The sequence below is a fragment of the Halichoerus grypus genome, chromosome 10 (genome assembly GCF_964656455.1).
Source record: "Halichoerus grypus chromosome 10, mHalGry1.hap1.1, whole genome shotgun sequence".
In the NCBI taxonomy this organism is placed as follows: domain Eukaryota; kingdom Metazoa; phylum Chordata; class Mammalia; order Carnivora; family Phocidae; genus Halichoerus; species Halichoerus grypus.
In genome coordinates this window covers 58,787,941-58,814,033 of record NC_135721.1, presented here as the reverse complement: position 1 = coordinate 58,814,033, position 26,093 = coordinate 58,787,941, and the positions used below count along the sequence as shown (strand labels likewise).

General features: G+C 40.8%; 1 protein-coding gene across 9 annotated transcripts in view; it reads right to left on the bottom strand.

The window, feature by feature from the left end:
* Positions 1 to 26,093, bottom strand: part of USP34 (ubiquitin specific peptidase 34) — a 256,698-nt gene that overhangs the window by 206,209 nt on the left and 24,396 nt on the right. The gene's annotated exons all lie outside the window — the stretch shown is intronic.

Below are 26,093 nucleotides of genomic sequence, written 5' to 3'. Positions count from 1 at the left end.
GGCCACTGCTCTTCCAGCAGGGACCCAACAAGCAGCAGATCCGGGGAGACTCCCCTTCCTCCCCCGGAGTAGCTCCCGCGCCCCACAGGGATCAGCTGGGTTTGGAGACTCCAAACGGAGTCGTGTGCCAGAGAAAGAAACGCTCGGTCACAGGCCGGGTGAGCACGGAGTGCAGCTGGAGACCGGGGAGACGGGAGTGATTGCTTTTCTCTGGGGGCTCACTGAGGAGTGGGGCCCCGAGTTCTCGGCTCCTCCAGGGTGGAGATTGGGAGGCCGCCATTTTCACTCTCGTCTTCCAAAGCTGTACGGAAAGCTTGTAGGGAACAAAAGCTCCCGAGAGCAAACCCAAGCAGATTATGTAGCCTAAACCTGGCAAGGGTGGGGCAATTCCATCTAAGGCAAAGACATTTGGGAACCACAGCAACAGGCACCTCCCCCAGAAGATCAGAAAGAACAGCCAACCAAGACCAAGTTTACCGATCAATGAGAACAGCAGAACTCCAGAAGTAGGGGACTACTGCACATAGAATCCATGGCTTTTACCATGATTCTTTAGTCTTCCAAAGTTAATTTTTTTTTAACTGTCTTTTTTTTTTTTGAATTTTTCTTTTTCCCTTTTTCAACCAACATCAATCCCTTTTTTAAAAAATATTTTTTATTTTTCATTTTTAGTGTCATATTCTATCCCTTCATAGTAATTACCCTTATTTTTGGTATATATATATATAAGTTGTTCTCTCTTTAAAATTTTGAGATACAGTTTCTTCTAACAGATCAAAATATACCCTAAATCTCTAGTGTATGGCTTTGTTCTAGTCTCCTGCCTGATCACATTCTCTCCCTTTTTTTTTTTAAATCCTCTTCTTTCTTTTTTCAAACAACTTCTTATCAATTCCTTTCATAAAATCTTTCATAATTTTCATCTTTACATTCATATTCCATCCCTTCATTGTATTAACCCTTATTTTTATACATATATAACTGTTTCTTTCTTTAAAATTTTGGGAGGCACTTTCTTCTAACAGACCAAAACACACCCAAAATGTAGTGTGTGGCACTGATCTATGCACCATTCTGATCATATCTGATCACATTCGTTTTCTTTGTTTTGTTTTTGTTTTTATCTTTTTCTTTTCTTTTTTCTTTCTTTCCCTTTCTTTTCCCCTGGTTTCAGGTCTTTTCTGATTTGTTTAGTGGATATTTTCTGGGGATGTTGTTACCCTGTTAGCATTTTGTTCTCTCATTCATCTATTCTCCTCTGGACAAAATGACAAGACAGAAAAAATCAACAAAAAGAACAAGAGGCAGTACCGACTGCCAGGGACCTAAAAATACAGACATTAGTATGATGTCAGAACTAGAGTTCAGAATGATGATTTTATAGATACTAGCTGGGCTTGAAAAAAGCATGGAAGTTACTAGAGAAACCCTTTCTGGAGAAATAAAAGAGCTAAAACCTAACCAAGTCGAAATAAAAAAGGCTATTAATGAGGTGCAGTCAAAAATGGAGGCTCTAACTGCTAGGATAAATGAGGCAGAAGAGAGAATTAGTGATATACAAGACCATATTATGGAAAATAAAGAAGCTGAAAAAAAGAGAGATAAACAACTACTGGATCATGACGGCAGAATTCAAGAGATAAGTGGTAGCATAAGACGAAACAACATTAGAATAATTGGGATCCCAGAAGAAGAAAGAGAGAGAGGGGCAAAAGGTATACTGCAGCAAATTATAGCAGAGAAATTCCCTAATTTGGGGAAGGAAACAGGCATCAAAATCCAGGAGGCACAGAGAACCCCTCTCAAAACCAATAAAAATAGGTCAACACCCCGACATCTAATAGTAAAACTTACGAGTCTCAGAGACAAAGAGAAAATCCTGAAAGCAGCTCGGGAGAAGAGATCTGTAATCTACAATGGTAGAAACATTAGACTGGCAACAGACCTATCCACAGAGACCTGGCAGGCCAGAAAGGACTGGCATGATATATTCAGAGCACTAAATGAGAAAAATATGCAGCCAAGAATAATATATCCAGCTAGGCTGTCATTGAAAATAGAAGGAGAGATAAAAAGCTTCCAGGATCCAAACAAAAACTAAAGGAATTTGCAAACACGAAACCAGCCCTACAGGAAATATTGAAAGGGGTCCTCTAAGCAAAGAAAGAGCCTAAAAGTAACATAGACCAGAAAGGAACAGAGACAATACACAGTAACAGTCACCTTATATTATTATATTATGCAATGGCACTAAATTCGTATTTTTCAATAGTTACCCTGAATGTAAATGGGCTAAATGCCCCAACCAAAAGACACAAGCTATCAGACTGGATAAAAAAACAAGACCCATCGATATGCTGTCTGCAAGAGACTCATTTTAGACCCAAAGACACCCCCAGATTGAAAGTGAGGGGGTGGAAAACCATTTACCATGCTAATGGACACCAAAAGAAAGCTGGGGTGGCAATCCTTATATCAGACAAATTAGATTTTAAACCAAAGACTGTAATAAGAGATGAGGAAGGACACTATATCCTACTTAAATGGTCTATCCAACAAGAAGCTCTAACAATTGTAAATATCTATGCCCCTAACATGGGAGCAGCCAATTATATAAGGCAATTAATAACAAAAGCAAAGAAACACATCAACACCAATACAATAATAGTGGGGGACTTTAACACCCCCCTCACTGAAATGGACAGATCATCTAAGCAAAAGATCAACAAGGAAATAAAGACTTTAAATGACACACTGGACCAAATGGACTTCACAGATATATTCAGAACATTCCATCCCAAAGCAACAGAATACACATTCTTCTCTAGTGCCCATGGAACATTCTCCAGAATAGATCACATCCTAGGTCACAAATCAGGTCTCAACTGGTACAAAAAGACTGGGATCATTCCCTGCATATTTTCAGACCACAATGCTTTGAAACTAGAACTCCATCACAAGAGGAAAGTCAGAAAGAACTCGAATACAAGGAGGCTAAAGAGCATCCTACTAAAGAATGAACGGGTCAACCAGGAAATTAAAGAATTTAAAAAATTCATGGAAACAAATGAAAATGAAAAGACAACTGTTCAAAATCTTTGGGATGCAGCAAAGGCAGTCCTAAGAGGAAAGTATATAGCAATACAAGCCTTTCTCAAGAAACAAGAAAGGTCTCAAATACACAACCTAACCCTACACCTAAAGGAGCTGGAGAAAGAATAACAAATAAAGCCTAAACCCAGCACAAGAAGAGAAATAATAAAGATCAGAGCAGAAATAGAAACAAAAAGAACAGTAGAACAGATCAACAAAACTAGGAGCTGGTTCTTTGAAAGAATTAACAAGACTGATAAACCCCTGGCCACACTTATCAAAAAGAAAAGAGAAATGACCCAAATAAATAAAATCATGAATGAAAGAGGAGAGATCACAACCAACACCAAAGAAATACAAACAATTATAAGAACATATTATGAGCAACTATATGCCAGCAAATCAGATAATCTGGAAGAAATGGATGCATTCCTAGAGATGTATCAACTCCCAAAACTGAACTAGGAAGAAATAGAAAACCTGAACAGACCTATAACCACTAAGGAAACTGAAGCAGTAATCAAAAACCTCCCAACAAACAAAAGCCCAGGGCCAGATGGCTTCCCAGGGGAATTCTACCAAACATTTCAAGAAGAATTAATACCTATCCTTCTGAAACTCTTCCAAAAAATGGAAATGGAAGGAAAACTTCCAAACTCGTTTTATGAGGCCACCATTACCTTCATCCCCAAACCAGACAAAGACCCCATCAAAAAGGAGAATTACAGACCAATATCCTTGATGAATATAGATGCAAAAATTCTCACCAAAATACTAGCCAATAGGATCCAACAGTCCATTAAAAAGATTATTCACCACGACCAAGTGGGATTTATCCCTGGGCTGCAAGGGTGGTTCCAACATCCGCAAATCAATCAATGTGATACAATACATTAATAAAAGAAACAACAAGAACCATATGATCCTCTCAGTACTTGCAGAAAAAGCATTTGACAAAGTACAGCATCCTTTCTTGATCAAAACTCTTCAGAGTATAGGGATAGAGGGTACATACCTCAATATCATAAAAGCCATCTATGAAAAACCCACAGCAAATATCATTCTCAATGGGGAAAAACTGAGAGCTTTCCCTCTACAGGAACACGGCAGAGATGTCCACTATCACCACTGCTATTCAACATAGTATTAGAAGTCCTAGCCACAGGAATCAGACAACAAAAAGAAATAAAAGGCACCCAAATCGACAAAGAAGAAGTCAAACTCTCACTCTTTGCAGATGATATGATACTTTATGTGGAAAACCCAAAAGACTCCACCCCAAAACTGCTAGAACTCATACAGGAATTCAGTAAAGTGGCAGGATATAAAATCAATGCACAGAAATCAGTGGCATTCCTATACACCAACAACAAGACAGAAGAAAGAGAAATTAAGGAGTCGATCCCATTTACAATTGCACCCAAAACCATAAGATACCTAGGAATAAATCTAACCAAAGAGGCAAAGAATCTATACTCAGAAAACTATAAAATATTCATGAAAGAAATTGAGGAAGACACAAAGAAATGGAAAAACGTTCCATGCTCATGGATTGGAAGAACAGATACTATGAAGATGTCAATGCTACCTAGAGCAATCTACACATTCAATGCAATCCCTATCAAAATACCATCAACTTTTTTCAAAGAAATGGAACAAATAATCCTAAAATTTGTATGGAGCCAGAAAAGACCTCAAATAGCCAGAGGAATGTTGAAAAAGAAAAGCAAAGCTGGCGGCATCACAATTCCGGACCTCAAGCTCTATTACAAAGCTGTAATCATCAAGACAGTATGGTACTGGCACAAAAACAGACACATCGATCAATGGAACAGAATAGAGAGCCCAGAAATGGACCCTCAACTCTACGGTCAACTCATCTTCGACAAAGCAGAAAAGAATGTCCAATGGAAAAAAGACAGTCTCTTCAACAAATGGTGTTGGGAAAATTGGACAGCCACATGCAGAAGAATGAAACTGGACCATTTCCTTACACCACACACAAAAATAGACTCAAAATGGTTGAAAGACCTAAATGTGAGACAGGAGTCCATCAAAATCCTAGAGGAGAACACAGGCAGCAACCTCTTCGACCTCAGCCGCAGCAACTTCTTCCTAGAAACATCGCCAAAGGCAAAGGAAGCAAGGGCAAAAATGAACTACTGGGACTTCATCAAGATAAAAAGCTTTTGCCCAGCAAAAGAAACAGTCAACAAAACCAAAAGACAACTGAAAGAATGGGAGAAGATATTTGCAAATGACATATCAGATAAAGGGCAAGTATCCAAAATCTATAAAGAACTTATCAAACTCAACACCCAAAGAACAAATGATCCAATCAAGAAATGGGCAGAAGACATGAACAGAGCTTTTTCCAAAGACGACATCCAAATGGCCAACAGACACATGAAAAAGTGCTCAACATCGCTCGGCATCAGGGAAATCCAAATCAAAACCTCAATGAGATATCACCGCACACCAGTCCGAATGGCTAAAATTAACAAGTCAGGAAACGATAGATGCTGGCGGGGATGCGGAGAAAGGGGAACCCTCCTACACTGTTGGTGGGAATGCAAGCTGGTGCAGCCACTCTGGAAAACAGTATGGAGGTTCCTCAAAAAGTTGAAAACAGAGCTACCATACGATCCAGCAATTGCACTACTGGGTATTTACCCCAAAGATACAAATGTAGGGATTCGAAGGGGTATATGCACCCCAACGTTTATAGCAGCAATGTCCACAATAGCCAAACTGTGGAAAGAGCCAAGATGTCCATCAACAGATGAATGGATAAAAAAGATGTTGTATATATATACAATGGAATATTATGTAGCCATCAAAAGGAATGAAATCTTGCCATTTGCAACGACGTGGATGGAACTGGAGGGTATTATGCTGAGCAAAATAAGTCAATCAGAGAAAGACATGTTATCATATGATCTCACTGATATGAGGAATTCTTAATCTCAGGAAACAAACTGAGGGTCGCTGGAGTAGTGGGGGGTGGGAGGGATGGGGTGGCTGGGTGATAGACACTGGGGAGGGTATGTGCTATGGTGAGCGCTGTGAATTGTGTAAGAATGTTCAATCACAGACCTGTACCTCTGAAACAAATAATACATTATATGTTAAAAAAAAAAAAAAAAGAAGAAGAAGAAGGCAGGAGGGGAAGAATGAAGGGGGGAAATCGGAGGGGGAGACGAACCATGGGAGACTATGGACTATGGACTCTGAAAAACAAACTGAGGGTTCTAGAGGGGAGGGGGGTGGGGGAATGGGTTAGCCTGGTGATGGGTATTAAAGAGGACACGTTCTGCATGGAGAACTGGGTGTTATACGCCAACAATGAATCATGGAACACTACATCAAAAACTAATGATGTAATGTATGGTGATTAACATAATAAAAAAAATTAAAGGGGTAATTAGTTTAATAAACTGAAACTCAGGGTGCCTGGCTCAGTTGGTAGAGCTCATGACTCTCGATGTCGGGGTTGTGAGTTCAAGCCCTATGTTGCGTGTAGAGATTACTTAAAAATAAAATCTTTTCAAAAATAAACAAACTCAGTGGGGAGTCTACTTGAAGATTCTCCCTTTCTCCCTCTGCCCCTCCCCCTGTTCATGCTCTCTCAAATCTTTAAAACATAAATAAAAATATACTGAATCTGTGTATCAAAATTTCTAATATTCAAATTCCAAATAAACAGTGAAAGAGTTGCAAAACGATACAGGCAGTTTGATACCAATTGTTAACTTTTTTTTTTAAGATTTTATTTATTTGTCAGAGAGAGAACACAAGCAGGGGAGTGGCAGGCAGAGGGAGAGGGAGAAGCAGGATCCCCTCTGAGCAGGGAGCCCGATGTGGGACTCAATCCCAGGACCCTGGGATCATGACGTGAGCCGAAGGCAGCCACTGAGCAACTCAGGTGTCCCACCATTTGTTAACTTTTAACACACACAAAAAAACTGTCTTATGTCTTATGTCTCATGTACCAACATAGTATAAATACATATACTGTAATGACACACATCCTCACCAAGAGAATGGTTACATCTGGGGGAAAAAGATACAAAGGCAAGAGGAAGTATTTTTATAAAAGAAATAAAACTGATACAGCTAAAAGCCTAAAAGTGATACAACTAAAAGCCAATATAAAATATTAACATCTATTAAATCTGGCAAGTACATGTGTATCTATTAGGGTTCTTTTCAATGGTCTAACCTAGTTTCATAATTAATTTTTTCTAGTTAAATATGCCAGATTCAAGATACCCTTTTTTTTTCCACTTCCTCCCCAAACTCCATTAAAACAAGAGAAAATTAACACACAAGGGCAAAAACAACTAAATTGTGTAAGAAAAGGGCACCAGACTTAGAAAAACCACAGTAGGGCTCCTGGGTGGCTCAGTCGTTAAGCGTCTGCCTTCAGCTCAGGTCATGATCCCAGGGTCCTGGGATCGAGGCCCACATCGAGCTCCCTGCTCCTCTCCCACTCCCCCTGCTTGTGTTCCCTCTCTCACTGTGTCTCTCTCTGTCAAATAAAAACATAAAATCTTTAAAAAAAAAAAAAAAAGAAAGGAAAAGAAAAACCACATAAGCTAAACAAACAGCCTGATACTGGGGAATAGAACTAGGCTAATTTTTCCCCATGAAATCTCAGAAAGGCTCAGGAACTAGAAACACTGAGTACTTCTGAAAGCAGGAATACAGGTAGGGCTAAAAAATATTAAAGTCTTATTAAGAAGTTGGTAGACACCCCCTTTCTTCCCCCTTCACACACACATACACACACACACACACACACACACACATTCACATTCTCTCTCTCTCTCTCCAAAAGATGATGTTTCCTCTCGGAGATGCTGAACCAGAAAAATCTGGTTTTTAGAAAACCATGCAGCTAAAAGCCAGGAGTTTCATACTGAAAACATGTATATGTCTCTGTACAGGTATTTCCTACTATGTCACATAAGCATTACTGAGAAGATTCATGTGACACAAAATCTTGCACTGAAGAATAAGGTGGGGACGCCTTGCTGGCTCAGTTAGTAGAACATGCAACCCTTGATCCTGGGGTCATGAGCTTGAGCCCCACGTTGGGTGTAGAGATCACCTAAAAACAAAATCTTAGGGGCACCTGGGTGGCTCAGTCGGTTAAACATCTGACTTCAGCTCAGGTCCTGATCTCAGGGTCCTGGGATCAAGCCCTGGGTTGGGCTGCCCACTCAGCGGGGAGTCTGCTTGTCCCTCTGCCCCTCCTCCCACTCGTGCCTGTGCATGCATGCTCACTTTCTCTCTTCCAAAGGAATAAAATCTTTTTAAAAAATAACTTAAAGAATAATACGGCTAACCACAATAAAACAAGGTTAGAAGAAAACTACTCAAAACCTATGAAACTTTATAACCAGAGCACTGACAAAATCGTAACTAGTCTGACTTAAAACAAAAAACACTAGCAGTTAAGTCTCCAATGGCATTTCACTGAAGTGTCAATCAACCCGCTGCAGCTTTAACCATGAGGTCCATGTGTCATCTTTTGATATGGAGACATGAAGGCATTCAATTCTAATAAAGATCATTTCCCCAAAACACTAAAGATCAAAAGAACCACTCGCATTAATCCATCATCTTAATGACTTTACACCTACTTCACCTTCTCGACACATAGCTTTACAATCTAGAAAACAAAGGGGTCCTTAAAGGCAATAAACCAATCACTATATGCACAATAAAAAGTCATTTCTTAAGATTGTCAGCTTTGGAAGAAAAAAAAAAAAAAGACTGTCAGCTTTGTTACAGTTTCTTCATATATTGGTAGTAGGGTCTTTTTTTTTTTTATCCCCACCCCACCTCCACCAGGGTCATCTCTTTAATCACACAAAAGCTTGCATGGATCACTGTAAAACATTAATATTATGGGGGGAAAATCCCTAAGAACCAATAAAAGTCTTACATTTTACTAATATTATTCTTCTATCAATTGTGTATGGGCCTAATTTTTGTCTAAAAAAAGAATACCTTGTTCTAGATCAAACTATATACTCAATGTTGAGCCTTCTGGCACTCTTCCACACTCAGCTCCACAAATGCTGGTAGTCCAAACAGGAGGTTGGACTACTTCTCTCTGGTAATACTGACTAGACCAAAAAGGGTAAAAACAAGTCTCTTGACCAGGATGAGAAGGAAAAGGCATAAAAGGCAGAAGTACATGGCAAACAAAAGGTTAACAAGGTAAGAGCACCTGAGACCCTGCAAGCCAAACACACTACTGTCCATCAGGTAGAAAATCCTGACAACAAATCCATGACGGGGCTAATATATAATGGGGGAAGAGATAAGGCAACCACTGAAAACAAACTCCTGGTTTGTAGATTTCGGCAGCCCTCCAACCCCATGAACTGCAGCAATAATACAGCTGGAAAACAAGGGAAGGGGTGGAGGGCTCTCAGAAGGGATTCTCACCGTCCTGCTAGTAACCTGCTGTTTAACTTCTTTTGTAAAAGGATTCTAAGAGAAAACGAAGAAAATGCATCTCAGCCATTAAAAAAGAAGAAAGAAACCTGTAAGGAACAATATTGTAACCCTAAAGGGTCAACAACCTGGACAGGGAAGAAGAAACCATACTACACAATGCCAGTTTTCCTTCCCCAGCCTGAAAACACAGGAATCTGAGTGGCTGCAACAATCCTATCTTTCCCAAACAAAAAACACAAAAGGAACACATTTTGGAAAAAGTGTATGTGTAGTCAGACACCTATGCCCACCTAAGGCCTACCTAGCAGCCTAACAGCTCACCAACACAAGCTTTCCAATTTATTTCATTGTATCTACCTCATAACCAGTAAAGGAATGGAAGGACATTTTATTACAGTCAAATTAGAGCTCTCCAGAGAGCTAACATCATTCTCAATGGATAAAGACTGCAATCTTCTCTAAAATGAGGAGCAAGACAAAGTAGCCAACTTTTACAACTTCTGTTCAACTACAGTATTAGAAGTTGTAGCCAGAGCAATTAGGCAAAAAGGAATTGGAAAGGAAGAAGTAAAATAACCACTGTTCACAGATTACATAATCTTATGTGTAGGAAACTCTATAAAGAGTCCACCAAAAAAAAACTGCTAGAATTAATTCAGTAAAGTAGCGTGACACAAAAATCACACAAAAATCTTAACATTGCTATATAGCAACAATGAACAATCTGTAGAGAAAATTAAGAACACAACTGCATTTATCACAGTACCAAAAAGAATAAAAGACTTAGGAATAAACTTAACCAAGGAGGTAAAAGACACGTACACTGAAAACTTCAAAACACTGCTGAAAGAAATTAGACACAAATAAACAGAAATCTCATATTCATGGATCACAAGACTTAATACTGTTAAGTGTCAACACTGCCCAAAGTGATCTGCAGAGTCAATACAATTCCTACCAAAGTCCCAAATTGGCGGGGGGGGGGGGGGGGGGTGAGAAAAATTAAAAATTCCACCCTGAAATTCATATGAAATTTCAAGAGACCCCAAAATAACCAAAACAATCTTGAAAAAGAACAAAACTGGAAGGCTGAAATCACTTTGTGATTTCAAAACAAAGTACACACACACACACACACACACAAAACAACCTCAATAACAAGCATTGGCAAAGATGCAGAAAAACCAGAACCTTTGTGCACAGTTGCTGGGAATGTAAAATGGTGCAACTGTTATGAAAAACAGCACAGCAGTTACTCAAAAAATTAAACATGGGGGCACCTGGCTGGCTCAGTCAATGAAGCATGACTCCTGACTCCAGGGTCGAGTTCGAGCCCCATGTTGGGTATAGAGATTACTTAAAAATAAATATACATATAATTACTATATGATCCAGCAATCCCACTTTTAAATACATTTCTATATTTTTCTTAAGATTTATTTATTTTAGAGAGGGGGGAGCGAGGACGCATGGCCCAGTGGGGGGAGGGGCAGAGGGAGAGAATCTTCAAGCAGACTCCCCGATGAGCATGGGACGCTTGGATGGCTCAGTCAGTTAAGCTTATCTACCTTTGACTCAGGTCATGATCCCAGGGTCCTGAGACTCAGCACCATTTTGGGCTCCCTACAGAGCAGGGAGTCTGCTTCTCCCTCTCCCTCTGACCCTACTCCCTGCCCATACTCTCACTCGCTTGCTCTAATGAATAAATTATTAAAAATCATTAAAAAAAAAGAACTAAAAGCTCAATCTCAAAGAGATATTTGCAAACCTATGTTCAAAGCAGCATTATTCACAATAGGCAAAAGGTAGAAGCAACCCAAATGTCCAACAAATGAATAAGCAAAATGTAATGTATACACACACACACACACACACACACGGGAATATTATTCAACCTTAAAAAGGAAGGAAGGAGTGCCTGGGTGACTCAGTGTTAAACTTACCTGCCTTCAGCTTAGGTCATGATCCCAGGGTTCTGGAATCAAGCCCCACATCAGGCTCCCTACTCAGCGGGAACCTCCTTCACCCTGTCCTCTACCACTCCCCCTGCTTGTACTCTCTTTCTCTCAAAGGGAGGGAGGGAGGGAGGGAGGGAGGGAGGAAGGGAGGGAGGGAGGAAGGGAGGGAGGGAGGAAGGAAGGAAGGAAGGAAGGAAGGAAGGAAGGAAGGAAGGAAGGAATCCTACCACATACTACACCATGGATGAGCTCTGAGGATATTATATTAAGTGAGGCAGTCAAAAGAAGACAAATACTTGCAAAATGACATATCAGATAAAGGGCAAGTATCCCAAATCTATAAAGAACTTATCAAACTCAACACCCAAAGAACAAATAATCCAATCAAGAAGTGGGCAGAAGACATGAACAGACATTTTTCCAAAGAAGACATCCAAATGGCCAACACACACATGAAAAAGTGCTCAACATCACTCGGCATCAGGGAAATCCAAATCAAAACCTCAATGAGGGGGCGCCTGGGTGGCTCGGTGGTTGAGCGTCTGCCTTCGGCTCAGGTCACGATCCCAGGGTCCTGGGATCGAGCCCCACATCAGGCTCCCCACTCGGTGGGAGACCTGCTTCTCCCTCTCCCACTCCCCCTGCTTGTGTGTTCCCTCTCTCGCGGTCTGTCAAATAAATAAAATTAAAAAAAAAAAAAAAAAAACCTCAATGAGATACCATCTCACACCAGTCAGAACAGCTAAAAATTAACAAGTCAGGAAACGACAAATGTTGGCAAGGATGCGGAGAAAGGGGAACCCGCCTACACTGTTGGTGGGAATGCAAGCTGGTATGGCCACTCAGGAAAACAGTATGGAGGTTCTTCAAAAAGTTGAAAATAGAACTACCACACGATCCAGCAATTGCACTACTGGGTATTTACCCCAAAGATACAAATGTAGTGATCCAAAGGGGTATATGCACCCCAATGTTTATAGCATCAATGTCCACAATAGCCAAATGATGGGAAGAGCCTAGATGTCCATCAACAGATGAATGGATAAAGAAGATATGGTGTATATATACAATGGAATATTATGCAGCCATCAAAAAAAAAATATGAAATCTTGCCATTTGCAATGACGTGGATAGAACTAGAGGGTAGGGGCACCTGGGTGGCTCAGTCGTTAAGCATCTGCCTTCAGCTCAGGTCATGATACCAGGGTCCTGGGATCAAGCCCCATACTGGGATCCCTGCTCAGTGGGAGTCTACTTCTCCCTCTCCCACTCGCCCTACTTGTGTTCCTACTCTCGTGCTCTGCCAAATAAATAAATTTTTAAAAATCTTAAAAAAAAAAAGAAAAGAAAAGAACTAGAGGGTATTATGCTAAGCGAAATAAGTCAATCAGAGAAAGACAAGTATCATATGATCTCACTGATATGAGGAATCTGAGAAATAAGACAGCGGATCACAGGGGAAGAGAGGGAAAAATTAAATAAGACAAAACTGGAGAGGAAGACAAACCATAAGAGACTCTTAATTTCAGGAAAGAAACTAAGGGCTGCGGGAGTGGAGGGGGGTGGGAGGGATGGGGAGGTTGGGTGATGGACAGTGGGGAGGGTAAGTACTATGGTGAGGGCTGTGAATTGTGTAAGACTGATGAATCACAGATCTGTACCCCTGAAACAAATAATACATTATATGTTAATAAAACAAATTTTTAAAAAGAAAACAAATACTGTATGATTCTGCTTAAATGAGATAACGTGAGTAGGCAAAGTCAAACAAAATAGAATGGTGACTATCAGGGAAATGAGGAGTTGTTTAATGGGTACAGTTTCAGTTTTCAAGATGAAAAAGTTCTAGAGATCTGTTGCACAAAAATGGGAATATTCTTAACACTACTGAACTGTACACTTAAAAATGATTGTGATGGTAAATTATTTACTTGTTTTTTACAACTAAAAAGATTTTTATTAAACAAACAAACAAATAGGGAAACTCAGACTGCAGTTGTTTTTTTGTTTTTTTTTTTTAAAGATTTTATTTATTTATTTGAGAGAGAGAGAATGAGAGAGAGAGAGCACATGAGAGGGGGAGGGTCAGAGGGAGAAGCAGACTCCCTGCTGAGCAGGGAGCCCGATACGGGACTCGATCCAGGGACTCCGGGATCATGACCTGAGCCGAAGGCAGTCGCTTAACCAACTGAGCCACCCAGGTGCCCTGCAGTTGTTTTTTTTTTTAATTATTTATTTATTTGACAGAGAGAGAGCACAAGTAGGCAGAGCAGCAGGCAGAGGGAGAGGGAGAAGCAGGCTCTCAGCTGAGCAGGGAGCCCAACTCAGGGCTCAATCCCAGGACCCAGGGATCATGACCTGAGCTGAAGGCAGCCACTTAACCGACTGAGCCACCCAGGCACCCCCAGACTGCAGTTTAAAAGAAGCCACTAATCTTTACAAATAATCAGATCCATTAAAGTCCACAGTACAATAAAAGCAGACAGGCAGGCAACATCATCCCGAAATCCTCCCACCATTCCCTAAAGAAGAGGAACTGTATTCCAACCCTAAAGGGTCAACCACCGGGACAGGAAAGAGGGCAAGCAAGGTGGAAGAATTATCTACACAGACCTACAGAACACCAAATATAGCCCAATAGGAGAAACCAAAGTAGAAATGGAAACATCAACGCTGGTCAATATCCAAGGGTGCCAGAAAGTAACTGAAAGTACCCCTGACACAATGTAAGGGGCAGTGGACTAGGTAGGGATGAAAAAAAAAAATGGTTCTCATCACTTAGGTTAAAAAAAGAAATGCTCGGGACACCTGGGTGCCTCAGTCAGTTAAGCATCTGCCTTCGGCTCCAAGTCATGATCCCAGGGTCCTGGGATCGAGTCCCCCATCTGGCTCCTTGCCCAGTGGGAGCCTGCTTCTCCCTCTGCCTGCTGCTCCCCCTGTGCACTCTCTCTCTGACAAATAAAATCTTAAAAAGAAAAAAAAAAGAAATGTTCATAAAAACTTCAAGATCATAAATTGATAGTATGGGGGTGCCTGGGTGGCTCAGTTGGTTAAGCACCTAACTGTTGATCTCAGCTCAGGTCTTTTTTTTTTTTTTTTTAAGATTTTATTTATTTATTTGACAGAGAGAGACACAGCGAGAGAGGGAGCACAAGTGGGGGGAGTGGGAGAGGGAGAAGCAGGCTTCCTGCCAAGCAGGGAGCCCGATGTGGGGCTCGATCCCAGAACCTTGGGATCATGACCTGAGCCGAAGGCAGACGCTCAACGACTGAGCCACCCAGGCGCCCCTCAGCTCAGGTCTTGATCTCAGGGCGGTGAGTTCAAGCCCCACGTTGGGCTCTACCCTGGGTGTGGAACCTACTTAAAAAAAAAAAAGAAAGAAAACAGGAGGAAGAAGAAGGAAGAAAAAGAAGAAATGGATAGTATGACAAGCACAATTCCAAGAGGAAGCATTAGAGGACGGGAGGTATAATAGAGAAGTCTAGTGAGAAACCACTGGTAGCTATGACTAAGATCTTACACAGGCAAAGGAATTGATCTTCTCAAATACAATCTCACAGCTCACCTAAGGAAAAAAATTCATGACCACTGACCAGGCCAAAGGTGCTGAACAAAACCTCATGTATCTCAGGTCCAGAGAATTCTAGTTCCCGGGCTCTTAGAAGCCCATAAGAAAGGTCTAAAAAGAACAGGACTAGAAGAAGCTGGGCCCTATCCAGAATCCTTGCCAGCACCTAGGTTAACCACTGAGGCCAACCCAGGTAGGTGAAATGGCTAAAATAAGTACAACAATAGGAGAACTGGTACTAGCCAGCACTCCAAACCTAAGTTGTTCCTTGGGTATAGAGAAATCATTCGACTAATGCTTAATTTTAAAACATATTAATGCACATTCAGCAATCTTTTCATATAGGGCCTTTTTCTTAGGGTTTCAGTCCACTGAATGGAGTTCTCTATTTTATCTTGCATTTAAAAAGAAACAAAAGCAGTTCCCCATCATTTCCGTTCCAGATTTCTATTACAGTAGTTTGAACACTTACTTAATTTGCAGAGCAATCTAAACACAGAACACTTTCTAGATTTTGTTTTTTAATTTCCCAATCTTCCCCAAAAAATAAAATGAAATAAAATAGAATTTCCCACTCTTTGTCTTAATCACACCTAAAGAAATCTGCTTTTATACAACTAATCATCAACTCTTGCCAACTTCTTTTTAATCTAAAAAAGAGAACATGAAAAAGTCTTGCAAAGAGTTAAGGAAAGTTTCCTTTAAAAAGTACAACTAAGCTGAAAGACAGAAGATAGAAAAAAAGTGAAACAAAAGGATAGTAGGAAGGAGGGATAATGACGAAGAAGCCTGTAGGGGATAGACTCCTGGTCAGAAGGATCATCATGTACAAAGTTTCAGAGAGATGAAAGAGAGAACAACAATGTCCTGATAACTGCTAAATAAGGGAATGGGAAGGAAAGATACAGCTGTTAAAGATGCTAATAGGGGTGCCTGCGTGGCTCAGTCAGTTAAGTGTCCAACTCTTGGTTTTTGCTCAGGTCATGATCTCAGGGTCGTAAGATCAAGCCCTGCTTTGGGTTCCACACTTAGTGTGGAACCTCTTTGGGATTCTCTCCCTCTCCCTTCCCCTTTGTCCCTTCCCTCACTCATGATCTAAAATAAATGAATGAATAAATAAATAAAACTTAAAAAAAAAAGATGCTAATAAATTGGGGCTCCTGGCTGGCTCAGTAGAACGTGTAACTCAATCTCAATGTCATGAATCTGAGTCCTACATCAGGTACAGAGATGATTTTTTTTTTTTAAGATTTTATTTATTTATTTGACAGAGACACAGCGAGAGAGGGAACACAAGCAGGGGGAGTGGGAGAGGGAGAAGCAGGCTTCCTATGGAGCAGGAAGGCGCCTCAGGTACAGAGATGATTTAAAAGAAAAAAGATGCGGGGCGCCTGGGTGGCTCAGTCGGTAAGCGTCTGCCTTCAGCTCAGGTCATGATCCCAGTGTCCTGGGATCGAGCCCCACATCGGGCTCCCTGCTCCGTGGGAGGCCTGCTTCTCCCTCTACCAGTCCCTCTGCTTGTGTTCCCTCTCTCGCTATGTCTCTCTCTGTCAAATAAAATAAAAATCTTTAAAAAAAAAAAAAGATGCTAATAGATTTAAGGCCTGACTCACTAAATAATGCAACAAGATGCAGTCAGAAATTCTATTAAAGGGGCGCCTGGGTGGCTCAGTTGTAAAGCGTCTGCCTTCGGCTCAGGTCATGATCCCGGGGTCCTGGGATCAAGCCCCACATCAGGCTCCCTGCTCGCTGAGAGGCCTGCTTCACCCTCTCCCACTCTCCCTGCCTGTGTTCCCTCTCTCACTGTGTCTCTGTCAAATAAATAAACACATGGTTCAGACATATCACTAAAATGCTATTTTTCTCTTATGAGGTTTGCAAAGTTTAAGTAATACCTAGAGTTGAAACTCAGGAGAAAATAGGTACTTTCATACATTGGTGAAAAAAATCTGGCAAATATTTATCAAAATTTAAAAAACACTGAACCTCTGAATAATTAGTCAATCTTTTTTTTTCATTTTTATTTACTTGAGAGAGAGCAGAGAGAGAGAGCAAGCACAAGCAGGGGGAGCAGCAGGCAGAGGGAGAAGCTGACTCCCCGCTGAGCAGGGAGCCCGACGTGGGACTCGATTCCAGGACCCAGGGATCATGACCTGAGCCAAAGGCAGATGCTTAACCAACTGAGCCACCCAGGTGCCTCAAGGATGCTCTTTATAAACTGGTATGAAATAATCCCCCAAAAGTTAAGTGAATAAAGACAAAAACATTATTTTTAATTATATAATTTTATGATTCTTAAAAAAAAAAGACGAATTTATCACAAATCAAATGTTAACATTTTAAAGAATTCATTGCTACACAAATAGCAATGGCTGCTGGCATTAGAAAACACACAACATAACCTTACGTGCTCTCTGATGGAATAACACAACACATCCTATTAAACAGTCTTGCCAAGAAACCTAATCTGAATCTGATCAAGCCTCTAAATCTAATAATCAAATTACAGAAATAAAAGAGACAGAAAAACATATTAAATAATTACACAAGGATACAATAAGCAACATTCAGACTGAAAAACCTCTATGTCTGAATGATCCATGCAATCAGCAATTTCTTCAACAAATAGCAAGAGGAAAAAAAGGAAGATGGGAACCTAAAGATTGATCAGTCCTAAAAAAACCAAATCAGCAAGACCACTAAGCTATCCTGACTGAGGAATGACTTCTAAAAATATATCCTTAAAAATAAAAACAGAAAAGGATTACATACTAAAAAAAATTAAAGAGACATCATTAACTACAAACTGCAGAGCAGCTAGAATCTATAGAATTAGTACAGGCAGGTCACCAAACAAAACACAAAAGATACAATGAACAAAACAACAAATTATTCAAAGAGCCTTAAACTAGAAAAAAATTAAGTGTCCAAAGAGTAGATCAATTTATATATACATACATGAAAGTGAGTGCATTGTGCTTGCACACATATCTCCACAAGGAATTCTATTCAGCATTAAAAAGCAACAGACTACTGATACATTAATAAGGAACAATAGCTTATAACCATATGCTAAGTGGAAAAAAAATGCCAGATACAATTAGTACATAAAGTTTATTTCCATTTTGATATAACCATACAAAAGACAAATCTAAGTCTGGGTGGCATAAAGCATGTCAGCCAAGAGTGAGGTCATCAAAAGAGCAAAATGGGAATTTTCCACCATCTTCCTCCCAAAGAACACTAATTTTGACAATCACCTGTAGACAACAGCACCTTTGCAGAGGTCTGGGAGTCCAGTGGAGAAGTTCCAACACACCAATGAAACAGAACACCAACCAAACAAAAAAATCCAAGATCGAACACATTGAAAAGGGTAAAACAAAGTTCCACTTTACCTGCCACACCCTTTCCCCATAGTCCCCACAGCATAGTGCCAGGAGAGATCTTAATCTGTGATTTCTCCCTTGGGGGAAAGTGAGAGCATATAAGTGAGCACCCAGCTTCCCCAGTTGTGCGGGACCACTGCCAAAGAGACCCATTTCATTCTTACCCCACCCAGAATACTGAGGTGTACTACATGACTGTGACGGAATGGCTGGAAGAACAGCAGAGCTCTCAGAACCTACTAACTGCAATGCGGACTTCATTGGGAAGCCCACCCACAAGCTGCCTTGTCTGAGGATGCTGCCAACTGGCAAACGGTAAGCCCCAACTCTCCACACACCTAACCCACACATGCTCTCACTCTGTGGCTAGCTGCCTGTGTTCACCCCCAAACATCTGTAGATAGCTAGTGAACAAGCGCAAAAAGCTATCCTGACTCTTCATAACTAGGAGAAAGCACACAAACTTGACAATTCAGCACTGCCCTACACAAAGCAATAGAGACTGTCACACTCATCTTAGCTTCGTAGGATCAAGAAAAGGCATACAAACTTAAGAATAGCCTCCAAGAGAAAGGGGAACCCTCCTACACTGTTGGTGGGAATGCAAGCTGGTGCAGCCACTCTGGAAAACAGTATGGAAGCTCCTCAAAAAGTTGAAAATAGAGCTACCGCACGACCCAGCAATTGCACTACTGGGTATTTACCCCAAAGATACAAATGTAGTGATCCGAAGGGGCACATGCACCCCAATGTTTATAGCAGCAATGTCCACTATAACCAAATGATGGAAAGAGCCTAGCTGTCCATCAACAGATGAATGGATAAAGAAAATGTGGTGTATATATACAATGGAATATTATAAAGCCAACAAAAAAATGAAATTTTGGGGCGCCTGGGTGGCTCAGTCATTAAGCGTCTGCCTTCGGCTCGGGTCATGATCCCAGGGTCCTGGGATCAAGCCCCGCATCAGGCTCCCTGCTCCACAGGAAGCCTGCTTCTCCCTCTTCCGCTCCCCCTGCTTGTGTTCCTTCTCTCGCTGTCTCTCTCTCTGTCAAATAAATAAAAAATCTAAAAAAAAAAAAAATGAAATTTTGCCATTTACATCAACGTGGACAGAACTAGAGGGTATTATGCTAAGTGAAATAAGTCAATCAGAGAAAGACAATTATCATATGATCTCACTGATATGAAGAATTTGAGAAACAAGACAGAGCATCACAGGGGAAGGGAGGGGAAAATGAAACAAGACGAAACCACACAGGGAGACAAACCATAAGAGACTCTTAATCGCAGGAAACAAACTGAGGGTTGCTGGAGTGGAGAGAGGTTGGAGGGATGGGGTGGCTGGATGATGGACACTGGGGATGGTACGTGCTATGGTGAGCACTGTGAACTGTGTAAGACTGATGAATCACAGACCCGTACCCCTGAAACAAATAATATATTGTATGTTAATTAAAAAAAAAAAAAAAGAATACCCTCCAAGAGAAAGTAAGAAATGAGGAACAGGCATATCCATAGCAAAGATCTGAAAAAACTTCAGAATCCCTAACAGGCTAAGTGAAGGTATGGCTCTCTTGAAGCTAGTCAGTAAAAACTGGAGGTGATGTCTTATCAAATGCAAAACAGCAACTCACAACTTCAAGGAACATGAAACCAGGAAATATTAAACCACCAAATAAACAGTAATTTCCTAGTAACCAACCCCAAAGAATTAGAGATCTGCAATATGTCAGATAAAGAATTCAAAATAGTTGTTTTAAGGAAGCTCAGTGACCCACAAGAAAACACAGAAAGACAGTTCAACAAATTAGAAAAGCAATACACAGACAAAAAGTGAGAAGTTTTAAAAAAGAGAAAGAAATTATAAAAAAGAACCAAACAGAAGTTGTGGAGCTGAAGAACACAATGAATGAAATAAAAATGCAATAAAATGCAACAACAGCAGTCATGATCAAGCAGAAGGAACAATCTGTAGAGAGCAAGTAATTTTATTTTTATTATTTTTAGTATTTTTTTAAGACTTTATTTATTTATTTGACAGAGAGAGAAGGAGAGAGAAAGCACATGAGAGGGGGGAGGGTCAGAGGGAGAAGCAGACTCCCTGCCGAGCAGGGAGCCCGATGCGGGACTCGATCCAGGGACTCCAGGATCATGACCTGAGCCGAAGGCAGTCACTTAACCAACTGAGCCACCCAGGCGCCCGAGAGCAAGTAATTTTAAAATTACACATTCTAAAGTAAAAAGACTGAAGAAAGCCTATGGGAACTATAGGATACAATTAAGAGAAATAATCCATGTATTTTTGGAGGAGTCCCAGAAGAAAGGGAAAGGGGGGCAGCATTTTATTTAGAAAAGAAGGAGCAGCAGAGAACTTCCCAAATGTGATTAGAGATTTGGACATTCAAGTTCATGAAGTTCATAGTTTCAAAAAATTTCAACTCAAAAAAAGATCTCCAATACAGGGACGCCTGGGTGGCTCAGTCGGTTGGGCGGCTGCCTTCGGCTCAGGTCATGATCCCAGGGTCCTGGGATCAAGCCCCACTTCGGGCTCCCTGCTCGGCGGGGAGTCTGCTTCTCCCTCTGCCTGCCTCTCGCTCTTTCTCTCACTCTCTCCTCGACAAATAAATAAAATTTAAAAAACATCTCCAATACATATTATAATAAAACTATCTCTAAAAGAGAAAAACCTGGAGTGCCTGGTGGCTCAGTTGGTTGAGCATTTGCCTTTGGCTCAGGTCATGATTCCAGCGTCCTAGGATCGAGCCTGCATCTAGCACCCTGCTCAGCGGGGAGCCTACTTCTCCCTCTCCCTCTGCCTGCCACTCCCCTTACTTGTGCTCTCTAATAAATAAATAAAATCTTAAAAAAAGACAAAAAGAGAAAAAATTCCTCATATAAGCCCAGAGAGAATGGGATGATCCATTAAATAAGTGCTGAAAGAAAAAAACTGCCAGAGAAAGAAAGAGAGAGAGAGAGAAACAAACAAACTGCCAACCAAGAATACTTTACCCAGCAAAGACGTTCCTCAGAAATGGAGAAATAAAGACTTTCCCAGAAAAATAAAACCTGAGATAGTTCATCACCAGTATACCTGCCTTAATAGAAAGCTAACAGAAATTCTTTGAAATGAAATGAAATGAAACGAAACTAATTAGTACATGAAAATATAAAACACACTTGGGGCACCTGGCTGGCTCAGTCATTCAAAGCAGTTATGGCAAGGGTCATGATCTTGGGGTCATGGGATCGAACCCCGCTTAGTGCAGAGTCTGCTTGTCTCTCTCCCTCTGCCCCTGCCCCCCACCCACACATTCTCACAAATAAATAAAATCTTTTAAAATATATATATATATAAAACACACTTGTAAAAGTAAGTGTATGGTCAAATTCAAAATAATCTATTACTATAATATGGTGGTATGTCAATCACATAACTAAGAAAAGCCTTAAAGGGCAAAACCATTAAAAATAACAATAGCTACAATTGGTTAATGGATATAGAATATAAAAAGATATAAATGGGGGACACCTGGGTGGCTCAGTCGGTTAAGCATCTGCCTTTGGCTCATGATCTCAGGATCCAGGGATCGAGCCCCACACTAGGTTCCCTGCTCAGCAGGAGTCTGCTTCTCCCTTTCCCTCTGCCCCTCACCCTGCTCGTACTCTCTCTCTCTCACATAAATAAAATCTTTAAAAAAAAAAAAAGTAAATGGTAGCATCAAAAAGCTGGGGGATGGCAGTAAAAGGGCAGAGGTTTTATATGCAATTGAAATAAAGTTATTGGGGCGCCTGGGTGGCTCAGTCGTTGGGCATCTGCCTTCGGCTCAGGTCATGATCCCACGGTGCTGGGATCGAGCCCCACATTGGGCTCCCTGCTCGGCGGGAAGCCTGCTTCTCCCTCTCCCACTCCCCCTGCTTGTGTTCCCTCTCTCGCTGTGTCTCTGTCAAATAAATAAATAAAATCTTTAAAAAAAAAAAAAGTTAGCAGCTTAACATGGACTGTTATTTGTAAGGTATTTTACGTAAGCCTCAAGTACCTAAATACACATTAAGCAAATACTAGATCTAAAGAAAGAAATAAAAACATTACAGTAAGAATAGGGGACTTGTATATTCCATTTTCAGCAATGGATATAGATCAAACAGAAAAATCAATAAAGAAACATTGGACTTGAACTACACTTTAGAATAAATGGACTGACCAGCCATACACCGAACATTCCATCTAACAGCAGCAGAACAGACATTCTCTTCAAGTGCACAGAGAACATTTTCCAGGATAAATCACACGTTAGGTCACAAAACAAGTCTTAGCAAATTTAAGAAGACTGAAATCATATTAAGTATCTTTTCCCACCACAATAGTGTAAAATAGAAATCAGTAACAGGATGAAAGCTGGAAAATTCACAAACACGTAGATATAAGACAACACACTTCTGAACAACCAATGAGTCAAAGAAGTCATCAAAGGGGAAATCAAAAAGCATCTTGAGACAGGGGCACCTGGTGGTGGCTCAGTCAGTTAAGCATCCGACTCTTGATCTGGGGTTGGGAGTTCAAGCCTCGTGTTGGGCTCCATGCTAGGCACGGAGCCTACTTAAAAAAAATCTTGAGACACGCTCCTCTTCCCCTAAGCAGTGTGAGGTGACCTCTGAAAATGGTTCGCTATTCGCTTGACCCAGAAAACCCTACGAAATCATGCAGATCAAGAGGTTCAAATCTTCATGTTCACTTTAAGAACACATGTGAAACTGCCCAGGCCATCAAGGGTATGCATATCCGAAAAGCCATCAAGTATCTGAAAGACATCACTTTGCTGAAGCAATGTGTACCATTCCGTCGCTACAATGGGAGTTGGTAGGTGTGCCCAGGCCAAACAGTGGGGCTGAACACAGGGCCAGTGGCCCAAAAAGAGTGCTGAATTTTTACTGCACATACTTAAAAATGCAGAGAGTAATGCTGAACTTAAGGAATTAGATATCAATTCTCTGGTCATTGAGCACAGCCAGGTGAACAAAGCAACGTAGAACTTACAGGGCTCATGGTTGGATTAACCCACACATCAGCTCTCCCTGCCACATTGAGATGATCCTTACTGAAAAAGATCAAATTATTCCTAAACCAGAAGAGCAGGCTGCATCCCAGAAGAAACTGAAGAAACAAAAACTTATGGCCCGGGAGTAAATTCTGCCAGAATAAATGCAAATAAATATAAAAAGAGAGGAAAAAAAAATCTTGAGACAAAAATGGAACTACAACATACCAAAACTGATGGAATGAAGCAAAAGAAGTCCTAAGAGGAAAACCAACAGTGACAGATTCTACATTAAGGAAAAAAGGGGCGCCTGGGAGGCACAGTGGGTTAAGCATCTGACTCTTGGTTTCAGCTCAGGTCCTGATCTCAGGGTCGAGAGATCGAGCTCCGTGAAGGGCTCCTCACTTCACAGGGTGAATACTTGAAGTTTCTCTCCCTCTATCCCCGCTACCCTCCCTCTCTCTCTCTCTCAAATAAATCTTAAAAAAAAAAGAAAAATAGGGGCACGCCTGGGTGGCTCAGTTGGTTTAGCGTCTGACTCTTGATTTCAACTCAGGTCCTGATCTTGGGTGGTGGGATCGGCCATGTTGGGCTCCATGCTTGGTAGGGAGTCTGCTTGGGATACTCTCCTTCCCTCTCCCTCTGCCCCTTCCTCTGCTCACGTGAACCATGTTCTCTCTCTCCAAAATAAGTAATCTTAAAAAATAAGAAGAAAAATATCTCAAACCTAACTTTACACCCAAGGAGATTAAAAAAACAAACTAAGCCCAAAGTTAGCAGAAGGAAGGAAACAGCAAAGATCAGAGCAAAAATAAAGGAAATAAAGACTAGAAAAACAACAGAAAAGATAAATGACACTAAGAACTGGTTTTTTGTGGGGCGCCTGGGTGGCTCAGTCGTTAAGCATCTGCCTTCGGCTCAGGTCATGATCCCAGGGTCCTGGGACTGAGCCCCGCCACTGGGCTCCCTGCTCGGCAGGAAGCCTGCTTCTCCCTCTCCTGCTCCCCCTGCTTGTGTTCCCTCTCTCGCTGTGTCTCTCTCTGTCAAATAAATAAATAAAATCTTAAAAAAAAAAAGAACTGTTTTTGAGATTTAAAAAATAAACAATCTTTAGCTACGGAAAAAAAAAAAGATCAAATAAACAAAGCCAAAAATGGAAGAGACAATGAAGATACTTTAATCCATACCAAACACAAAGGATAAGAGACTACTATTAACAATTACAACTCAACAAAAGGGACAATCTAGAAAAATGGATAGGGGCACCTGGGTGGCTCAGGCGGTTAAGCGGCTGCCTTTGGTTCAGGTCATGATCCCAGGGTCCTGGGATTGAGCCCCATATTGGAGTCCCTGCTCAGCGGGAAGCCTGCTTTTCTCAAGCCATCTACCTCTGCCTGCCACTCCCCCTGCTTGTGGGCCCCCCCCACAAATAAATCTTTTTTACAAAAATGAAGAAATAGAACAATCCCACTTATATAGCATTAAAATAATAAAATTAGTAGGAATAAATTTAACTAACAAAGTGAAAAATCTATACACTGAAAACAATAAGATAGTGATAAAGGAAACTGAACACAGAAATAAATGAAAAAATATCTTTTGTTCATGAATCAGAAGAATACTGTTAAAATGTCCATACTATCCAAAGCCATCTGTAGATTCAATGCAATCCCTCAAAATTCCAACAGAATTTTTTACAGAAATAAAAAATTGTTAAATTCAAATAAAACCACAATCCTCAGAACAAAGCTGGAAGCATCACACTTCCTGATTTCAAACTATATTACAGGAACACCTGGGTGGCTGAGTCAGTTAAGCGTCTGCCTTCAGCTCAGGTCATAATCCCAGGGTCCTAGAATCAAGTCCTGTATCCAGCTCCTTGCTCAGCGGGGGCCTCTCCCTCTCCCTCTGCCTGCTGCTTTCCCTGCTAGTGCCCTCTCTCTCGCTCTCTCTCTGACAAATAATTAAAAAAAATAAATTAAATAAGTTTTTTTTAAAAAAAACCAACTATATTACAAAGCTGTAATAATCAAAACAGTATGGTGCTGACATAAAAACACACACACAGTCCAAAGGAACAGAATGGAGAGGCCAGAAACAAGCCCATGCATATATGGTCAATTAATATTTGACAAGAGAACCAAGAATACTCATACATGATGTTGGGAAAACTAGATATCCACAGGCAAAAGAAAAAAACTGGACCTTTATCTTACACGCACAAAAATTAACTCCAAATAGATTAAATACTTGACTGTAAGATCTAAAACGAAGAACACAGGAAAAAGTCTCCTTGACACTGGTCTTGGCAATGATTTTTTTTTGGATATGACACCAAAAGCACAAGCAACGGAAGTAAAAATTGACATGTAGGACTACATCAAACTAAGCACATATGCACAGCAAAATAACCACCTATGGAATGGGAGAAAATATTTGCAAATCATTTATCTTTATAAAGGATTAATATCCAAAATATATAAGGAACTCATACAACTCAATAGCAAAATAATCAAATAACTCACTTTAAAAAATGGGTAAAGGGGGGCACCTGGGTGGCTCAGTTGGTTAA